We start from the raw sequence: 10,732 nt of genomic DNA, 5'->3' as shown, positions 1-10,732 counted from the left end.
GTGTCAGGCCTGAAGCCAGGATAGCACTGGTCTTGCCCAAGGCCCACTGTAACCACAGTGTGGCTATCTCCTGTATTTATTCAGGGCCCTGAGGATCTACAATCAGCTCGTATCCTTCCCCTCAGAGTGATGAGTTCCCCCAGGCCCTAAGACGGTCCCGAATTGCCCTAAGGGAGCCAGGGACTAGATCAAAAGCCTTAGAAGTCTAACCATGAGATGCAGTCCTTCCCATTTTTCCCTCTTCTTTCCACCGGCAAAAGAGCCTCACCTCATGGCCACCACTACCACAGACCCAAGGGAGTACTGCCATGCTACTGTCCGTGTTCACCTCAGGCCCCAAGGCTCTGCAGTCAGCTTGTAAATGCTGCCTTACTTGGGACTGTCCTTTAATAGCATTGGGTTCCCCTCTGGTTGACCAAGAACCAAGGCCTGGAATCAGGGACCCAAAGAGTCCACTTGGTGCTACAGCTCTGGCCAAGCTGGTACCTAACGTCCAAGTAAAAGTCCCTGTTGCTTTTCCCTCTGCTTTCCTCAAGCAGAAGGAGCTCACCTCATAGCCACCACAGCTGGGAGTGTGCTGAGTCTCTCCCAAGGCCCACAGTTTATTACCTGGGTATTAATGCTGGGTATTCAGGTCTAAGAGCTCCTTAGTCAGCAGGTAATGCCTCCTGCCTGAAGTGGGCTCTTCCCTTCAAGGTAGCCCACTTTCCCTTCTGGACCAGGATGTATCAAGAAATTTCATTTGGGAACTAGGGCCTGGAGCGGTGGCCTCACAATCCTGCCTGGTGTCCTACCCTGTTGTGGCTGAGACAGTATCCAAGATGCAAGACAAAGTTCTCTTCACTCTTCCCTCTCCGCTTTTCAAGCAAAAGGAAGGAGTCTCTTTTGGAGCTGTGAACTGTGCATCCCCAGCACTTCCTTAGCACCCAGGCAAGTGTCTCAGTAGGTCTTATGCACCCCAAATTCACTGGCTTTGAGCCCAGTTAAGCATTTGAGCTTCCCTAGGAGTTACAGTCCTTGTAGTCTAGACTACCTTTCAAGTTTTGCAGTGCCCCACAACACTTTAGCCCACAGAGATGAGGCTTCCTGGAGCTCAAGTTCCGATTGCTGGGATGGGCGATTCCTCTCTAGGCTGGTTTAAATACTTCCTCTGTGGGTGCACATCAACTGAGTTCAGCCTAATTTTGCTTTCCGTTGTGATAGAGTAGCAGTGAGTCAAAGGTAGTGTCTCACAATTGCCGCTGTTGCAGAATGGGGGAGGAGTGTTGTCGGTGATTCAAGACTGTCTTTCCTACCCTCTTCCAATGCTTCTTTAAGGGATATGAAATTAAAATCAGGCACTTTGAGTGCTCATCTGATTTTTTAATCTTACAATAGTGTTGTGTGTGTGTGTGGTTAGTTGTTATATTGGTTTTCTGGTTGGGGAAGAATCAGTGGAGTCTTCTATTCAGCCATCTTGCTCCTCCCATGCCTTCATTGCTGACAACTAAGGGAAAAATGTCAAGAGCTTAAAAATGTCAGAGGGCCCTACGTGATTCCTACTCACTCACTCAAGTCCAGCCACACAGGCCTACTTGATATTTACATATTATATTATGCTTGTTACCACAGGGCCTTTGCACTAGCTTCTTCCTGTACATGGCAAATTTGCCTGATACACACATGGCTAATGCCTTCCCCATCTACAACTCTTTGTTCAAAAAAACCTTCTGAAAATATCTATAGTAAGCACCTTTTAAAAAAGTTTTAAAAATTTCAGCCTAGACCACACCCAGTACTTAATCTTTATATCATCAGCCACCTTAATTTTCTTTTCTATAACACTTGTCACTTTCTGACATACAGATAAGAGATTTATCTTATGTTTATTTGGCATTGTCTGCCTCACCTGCTTGAATTCAAACTTCATTCTGTGAGGATCTTTGTGTTTGGCCATAGATACCTGACACTTTGCTAAGCACATGGTAGAAACCATGTGTATTTGTTCAATAGCAATTGAATGGATTCTTTAGGTGTTGATAAACTTTTCTGTTTTCTTGTTCTTTATGCATTAAAATGAATTTTGCTTTTTGAAACACTGTTTGTATCTATATACAAGACACATAACTTTAAATTGCATTAAACTTATATTAAAATGATAAAAGCTAGCATAAGTTGACCACTTTGATATGTTCCAGTCATTCATATAGAAGGTTGCCAAGTAATAAGTCACTTACTTCTCAAAACAATTATATTTTAGATCCAGATAGGCAGTAGGCCTTTAACTTTCCAGAGCACACTTGAGAGAATCAGGCTTGAAACCCAACTCATAGGTACTATGCAACATTGAGATACTTCCTAGAGCATCCGCAAGGAGCTACTAAAATTTCTTCAAAGATAAATGGTACCGATCATTTATAAAAACTCACATTTGTTTGACAACAATACTTCATTTTATATTGTAAGAGCAGAAAGATAATTTAACATTTTTCTTGAATCATAAATATATTGTTTTTTATATAAATATGATCTTAAGGCTTCATTATCATCATCGGTTTTGAGTGGTGAGATATTCCAATAGAGATATCTATTAAACATCTGGAGTTTTAATCTAGAGATTAAGAGTAATCTCACACCAATTAAAATTATTTCTATTTCTATCACTGTTTTAAAGACTAACACATTCAAGAATACATCCTTTTAGTTATTTGAACACTTAATTATTCAATAGATATCTACTAGGTGGATATCATGTTTCAGGCATTGCCTAAACAGTACTTTATAATGATGGACAGAGGTGGATTTGATCCCTATAATCAATAATATTGACATCTAGATGAGAAAGAGATTTTAGACAGAAAAATTACAAACATCTAATTTACATTTATAGATGTGATAATGCCATAGATATATGTTACTATGAGAAAAGTATTAAATATAGTTCATTTTTGATCCATAATTTTAAATAATATATTTTTTAGATATTATGATAAAGATGATCATAACAATTAACAAATTAGCTTACTGTCTAAATTCCAAAACCATGCATGTGTGGGTCTCTATGTGTCCAGGTGTGTATGTATGTACCTAGGTATGTAAACTTGATTCTTGCACTCAGAATGTTTTATCTTTCCTGCTATAACATTTCCTTGCTAGAAAACATTTGAAGTAATGCAAAAATAATTTTTTACTTATTGGCAAAATAGTTAAAAAGATATATATATATATATATATATATATATATATATATATAATTTTATTTAATTTTTAGCTAATTCTAAATGAAATTTTCCTACCTAACAGCCAAGATTATTTTGATTTTATAAAAACTTGCTTACCTTATAAATAGTCTATAGAGGCATGAACTTACTCAATTGAAGAAAATGATTATCAGCATGTAACATAGATTTCCCAAGATTAGGGTTGTATTAGTACATTCTCACACTGCTAAAAAGACATACCTAACACTGAGTAATTTATAAAGAAAAAAGGTTTAGTCAGCTCACAATTCTGTATGGGTTTCTGCTTCTGGTGAGGCATTCAGGAAACTTACAGTCATGATTGAAGGCAAAGAGGGAGGAAGCAAGCTCATCTTCACATCGTAAGTAGGAGAGAGGGTAAAGTGAGAGGTACTACACACTTTCAAACAAGCAGATCTCATGAGAACTCTACCATGAGACAACATTAAGGGGGAGGGTGCTAAATCATGAGAAACCACTCATGTGATTTAATCACCTCCCACCAGGCCCCACCTCCAACACTCGGGATCACAATTCAACATGAGACTTGGGTGGGACACAGAGCCAAACCACATCAAAGGTAGATTATTTTCAACCCATTAACTGTTGTATATAAGTAACACAGCAATTTTTAAGAAACAATTTAAATATACTCTTTCTATACATTTTCCTCTATTTTTTTAATAATGTCATCACATTATTAGCTAACTTTTTGTTATATATGCAAAACTTATTATTTAAAGGGTTAACATTGGAAGAAAAATGCTATATGGATAATTATAGAATTAATATCTATTATTTTAAAATAAATTTATATTCATTATATAAATGTATATTATGTTTTTAATGAGGCAATAAATCACATTGTAAAGTATATGTTCAGATAAGGAATGACGTTAGATGGTGGTTTATAAACATCCCAAATTGTTTTTGCAATTTATTTTAGCCCCCTCTTGTGATATTAAGCTCTTTCTGTCAATCACAAAATGTTTTGACTTAGATTTAATTATTAGCTTCATGGGGAAGATTAACATATGGTTGATTACATATTTAAATTATCTGAATAATAATGCACAGTATAAAAATAATAACAAAGCCATCCTTTTACATATAAAATATATTTATGTTTTAATTTCCTTTAGTTCCTTGAAAAAACACATTTAAGATTTTCTAACTTTCTTAAAGCTTTCTCTTTGTGAGGTTTGTGTAAAACCTCAAACACATGCCTTTCTCAGATAACAGATAAACTTTTTATGCTCTAAATATTTAGTACAAACCATGGTCATGATACCAAGAAAAGTTAATTTTTTTGAAAGTCAACAAATTTTTGAGTTTTTTTTTTTTAATTATTATTATACTGTAAGTTCTGGGAAACGTGAGTTACGTGCAGGATTTTTACATAGGTACATATGTGTCATAGAGGTTTGCTGAATCCATCACGCCATCATCTACATTAGCTATTTCTTCTAATGCTATCCCTCCCCAATCCCCTCCCCACTGCTATTTCTTCCCTAGCCCTACACTCCCCAGGCCCCAGTGTGTGATGTTCCCCTCCCTGTGTCCATGTGTTCTCATTGTTCAACACCCACTTATGAGTGAGAACATGCAGTGTTTTGTTTTCCATTCTTGTGTATGTTTGGTGAGAATGATGGTTTCCATCTTTATCCATGTCTCTGCTAGGACATATACTCATTGTTTTTTATGGCTGCATAGTATTCCATGGTGTATATGTGCCACATTTTCTTTATCCAGTCTAGCATTGCTGGGCATTTGGGTTGGTTCCAAGTCTTTGCTATTGTAAACAGTGCTGCAATAAACATATGCGTGCATGTGTCTTTATAATAAAATGATTTATAATCCTTTGGGTATATGTTCAGTAATAGGATTGCTGGGTCAAATTGTATTTCTATTTCTAGATCCTTTAGGAATAGCCACACTGTCTTCTACAATGGTTGAATTAATTCATACTCTGACCAACAGTGTAAAGCATTCCTATTTTTCCACATCCTCTCCAGCATCTGTTGTCTCCAGATTTTTTAATCATCGCCATTCTAACTGGCGTGAGATGGTATCTCAATGTGGTTTTGATTTGCATTTCTCTAATGATCAGTAACAATGAGTTTGTTTTTCATATGTTTGTTGGCTGCATAAATGTCTTCTTTTGAGAAGTGTTTGTTCATATTCTTTGCCCACTTTTTGATGGGTTTGTTTGGATCATTCCCATAAATTTATTTAAGTTATTTGTAGATTCTGGATGTTAGCCTTTTGTCAGGTGGGTAGACTGCAAAAATGTTTTCCCATTCTGTTGGTTGCCAATTCATACTAATGATAGTTTCTTTTGCTGTGCAGAAGCTGCTTAGTTTATTTAGACCCATTTGTCTATTTTGGCTTTTGTTGCCATTACTTTTGGTGGTTTAGTCATGAAGTCCTTGCCCATGCCTATGTCCTGAATGATATTGCCTAGGTTTTCTTCTAAAGTTTTTATGGTGTTAGGCATCATGTTTTAATCTTTAATCCATCTTGAGTTAATTTTTGTATAAGGTGTAAGAAAAGGATCCAGTTTCAGCTTTCTGCATATGGCTAGCCAGTTTTCCCACCACCATTAATTAAATAGGGAATCCTTTCCACATTGCTTGTTTTTGTCAGGTTTTTCAAAGATCAGATGGTTGTAGATGTATAGCATTGCCTCTGAGGCTTCTGCTCTTTTCCATTGGTTTATATGTCTGTTTTGGTCCCAGTCCCATGCTGTTTTGATTACTGTAGCCTGTATTATAGTTTGAAGTCAGGTAGTGTGACGCCTCCAGGTTTTTTTTTTTGTTTTCCCTTGGATTGTCTTGGTTACATTTATGATAAACCCACAGCCAATATCATATTGAATGGACAAAAACTGGAAGCATTCCCTTTGAAATCTGGCACTAGACAAGGGTGCCCTCTCTCACCACTCCTATTCAATATAGTATTGGAAGTTCTGGCCAGAGCAATCAGGCAAGGAAAAGAAATAAAGGGTATTCAGTCAGGAAAAGAGGAAGTCAAATTGTCTGTATTTGCAGTCGACATGATTGTATATTTAGAAGATCCAATCGTGTCAGCCCCAAATCTCCTTAAACTGATAAGCATCGTCAGCAAAGTCTCAGGATACAAAATCAATGTGAAAAAATCACAAGCATTTCTATACAACAGGAACACACAAACAGAGCCAAATCATGACTGAAATTCCATTCACAATTGTTACAAACAGAATAAAATACCCAGGGATACAAATTACAAGGGACGTGAAGGACCTCTTCAAGGAGAACTACGAACCACTGCTCAAGGAAATAAGAGAGAACACAAACAGATGGAGAAACATTCCATGCTCATGGTTACGAAGAATCAATATTGTGAAAATGGCCATATTTCCCAAAGTAATTTATAAATTCAATGCTATCCCATCAAGCTACCATTGACTTTCTTCACAGAACTGGAAAAAAAACACCTCAAGCTTCATATTGAGTTTTTGTTTTTGTTTTTATAACCACAGAGAGCTGAACAATGAAGTAAGTGAGAACTCTATACTCAACAAGTTCCAAAGCTCCGTGTGACTTTAAATATGTTTACTTATATCATGGAATGCTTGATTGAATGTAAAACAAAATACGTTTTTGTTTATTTAGCTTTATTTTTATTTTAAATTGTGGGATACATATGCTGGACGTGCAGATTTTTTAAATAGGTAAACTTGTCCCATGGTGGTTTGCTGCACCTGTTGACCCATCACCTAAGTATTAAGCCTCACCATAGCTATTTATCCTCCTGCTCTCACTCCAGATGACCTCCCCCACAACAGGTCCCAGTGTAAGTTATTCCCCTCCCTATGACTATGTGTTCTCATTGCTCTGCTCCCACATATAAGTAAGAACAATTCTACTGGGGTCCTCTAACAAACCATGTGGAGCAAGTCATAAAATTACCCTTTTGACTTCTATTTCCAGAAAGATTTAGAAAGCTGGAAAGATAGTAATTACCATCCTAACAACCAGGAAATAAAATGAAAAACTACAAAATTACACATTTTCTTTGACTCTTCAGTTTGCCAAGGCTGTAAACCATCCATATAGCCACAAATGTTTATAAACACAAAGATTGGCTCCTCCAAGGAGAGGGGAAACACAGGAGTCTGTTTACCTTGGCATAGCATGAACCAAAGAGACAAGTGCCATATCAGGAGATAAAAAGCATTTAGCTAAATAATTAAAAATGTGCTAACAGTTGAAAGTGGGCTAGCAGAAGAATATAGAACCCATATAAAATTCAGACACAAAAAAAGTGAGGACCCCTGTGCAGACCTTTTTCTATAGACTGCTATTGGGACTCAGGAGAATGACTGAAGGCAGGGTGGGGAACTGATGAAAGCTTCCCTTGTGGTACAGGGCTGAAAAACAGAAGGGGGTGCCGCAAAAGGAAAGACAAGTGGGCGAAGACAGTTGTTCTCTAAACAACCAAAGCATTAAGCTACTGAGGAAGGACAGCAATCTCTGTGAACGCACATGAAGATCTTTTGTGCCCAGGTGAAGATAAAATAAAGACATGAGAGAAAAAAAGAACACATTTTACGACCAGGAGAGAGGCAAGAAAGGATCCTGGGCTGAGTATCTTCTGCAAGTAACCCTGGCGAGTTTCTACTCCTTGGGGGAAAGGCAAGAAAACTTTCCCTCCACAAGAACTACCAAAATGAGAGGAAGGGCAGTTAATTATTCCATTTGGCATTGCTATAAAGGAATGCCTGAGACTGGGTAAACAGGTTGATTTGGCTCATAGTTCTGCAGGTTGTGTAAGAAACCTGAGACCACCATCTCCATATGAAGGCCCCAGGAAGCTTACAATCATGGTAGAAGGCACAGCAGGAGCCAGCGTGTCACATTGCCAGGGAGGGAGCAAGTGACATGCCAGGCTGTTTTCAAATAACCAGTTCTCACATGGAATCACTATCACTAGGAGGGCACCAAGCCGTTCATGAAAAATCCACCTCCATGATCCAAACACCTCCTACCAGGCCTCACCTCCAACACTGGGCATCACATTTCAACATGAAACTCAGAAGGCAAAATATCCAAACTATATCAGGCATGCCAATGACCTAGACTAGACCAGGACAACAGAGAGCCCATGTGACCCCCCAGCATGCTAGTAAATGTGGCCTTATGCCATTGCAGCAGCCTACCACTGGTGGAGAGGCAAGTACATGGAGCTTCCCTTAGAAGCATCAGTACACAGGGAAGGTTAAAAGTTATGAGACAACAGCATTGAGGAAAAAGCCTATGGCAATCAAGGCTCCATCCTGACCACAGGTAATGCTGGAAAAACTCATAGTGGATGCATGGAAGTTAACCATCTCAACTCAAACATCAAAACCAGCTCAGCACTGGAATACATTGATTCAGTAATGAACATTAAAAATCTAGGAGAGAAAGAGATACACCCATTTTGAGGCACAAATGCTGCAAAGTTGTCTCCATTGTTTTTCCCACAATGTCCAGCATTTAATAAAAACTTATGAGGCAATCACACAAGAAAGCAAGAAAACGAACAACCCACTGTCAAGAGATAGAACCATAAACACATACTCAGAGAAAAACCAGATGTTGAATATATTAGGCATGTTAAAAATAATAATGCCTCATATGTAAAGGGATCTAGTGCGAAAGATGGAGAGTGTCTATAAAATGATGAGATATTCAGGAGAGAGATGGTAAATATAGGGGAGAGTAAATGGAAATACTAAAAATAGCAAAAGATATAGTGACAAAGAATGCAACTGACAGGCTCATCAGTAGACTTCAAGCAACCTAGGAAAGAATTGGTGTACTCAAGACAGGCCAATACAAATTACCCAGACTGAAACACAAAATGATGGACACAGGGAGGGGAGCATCATTCACTGGGGTCTGTTCTGGGGCTCTGGGGAGGGACAGCAGGGATGGGGAGGTTGGGGAGGGATAACATGGGGAGAAATGCCAGGTGACAGGGGGATGGAGGCAGCAAACAAGCTTTCCATGTATGTATCTATGCAACAACCCTGCATGATCTGTACATGTACCACAGAACCTAAAGTAAAATAAAAAAAAGAAAGAAAAACGATGAATAATTATATTACAAGAACAGAACACCCAAGAGTTGTAAGACAATATTAATCGTTCTAGCATGCCTGCAATTAGAATCCAAGGGAAAAACAAACAAACAAACAAAAAAAAAACAGAGAGAATGAATTAAAGAAATATTTGAAGAAATAATGGCCAGAATTTTCCAAAATAATGTCAGGCACCATATTACAGATCTAAGAAGCTCAGAGGACACCATGCAAGATAAATATCACCACCACTACCGCAAAGCCCTAAGTACATTATAGTCAAACTGCAAATGCAAAACACAAAAGAGAGAGACAATTTTGAGGTCAGGCAGAGGATAAACATTACATGAGGATAAATACAGATTAGAATTACAACACTCAGGCTGGGTATGGTAGTTCCCGCCTGTAATCCCAGTACTTTGGGAGGCCTAAGCAGGTGTATTACCTGAGGTCAGGAGTATGAGGCTATCCTGACTTTCATGGTGAAACCCAATCTTTACTAAAAATACAAAAACTTAGCTGGGAGTGGTTGCGGGCAACTGTATTATCCCAGCTTCTTAGGAGGCTGAGGCAGGAGAACTGCTCAAACGTAGGAAGTGGAGGTTGCAGTGAGCTGAGATCGTGCCATTGCACTCCAGCATGGGTGACAAGAGCAAAGCTCCAACTCAAAAATAAATAAACAAATAAGTAAAATAAAATAAAAAAACAAGAAAAGGATTACAACAGTCTTCTTTCTTATCAGAAGCCATGGAGGCCAGAAGACAACGGAGTTGATCCTGGACCAGCAAGCATACACTAAGAAGACAACCAGTAACGTCTGTGTGAGATCTGTAGATCATTTAATAATACTGTACAAATATTAATGTCCTGGTTTCAAAAGTTGTACTGTAGTTCTGAGAAATGTTAACAATGAAGAAATGTGGCTAAAGGTAAACAGGAACTCCCTGGGCTATTTAAAGTTTTACGTAAGTTTGAAATTACTGTAAAATAAAAATTTGAAAATAAATCATTAAAACTCTTAAATGTAAAGAAAGAGGGGAGGATCCAAGATGGCCGTTTAGGAACAGCTCAGGATTGCGGCTCCCAGTGAAAGCGCAGAGGGTGAGTGGACGCCGCATTTTTATTGCCCACAGACTAGGAAATTCCCAGGTGGAGGAGCTCCACAGGTCACCAGTGCGGCTGTCTCCACCAGCGCAGCTGTGCCGGCCGGTGCCGCTGCTTTGCCCCGTGTGGCTGCTTTGTCGGCGCCCCAGAGCAGCGGTTTTCGGTTTTCGTACAAAATACACCAGTCCCGGGGCTCTTTTGGCTGGCGATTGGAGTGACGGGAAGTCGCCCATTCATCTGTTTAAAAAGGGGACTAAGCAGGGAACCAGGACAGTAGATTCCAAAGCAAAAAAAAAAAAAAAAA

The sequence above is a fragment of the Cebus imitator genome, unplaced genomic scaffold (genome assembly GCF_001604975.1).
Source record: "Cebus imitator isolate Cc_AM_T3 unplaced genomic scaffold, Cebus_imitator-1.0 Scaffold390, whole genome shotgun sequence".
NCBI classification, from domain to species: Eukaryota; Metazoa; Chordata; class Mammalia; order Primates; family Cebidae; genus Cebus; species Cebus imitator.
This window is presented reverse-complemented; position numbering follows the sequence as displayed.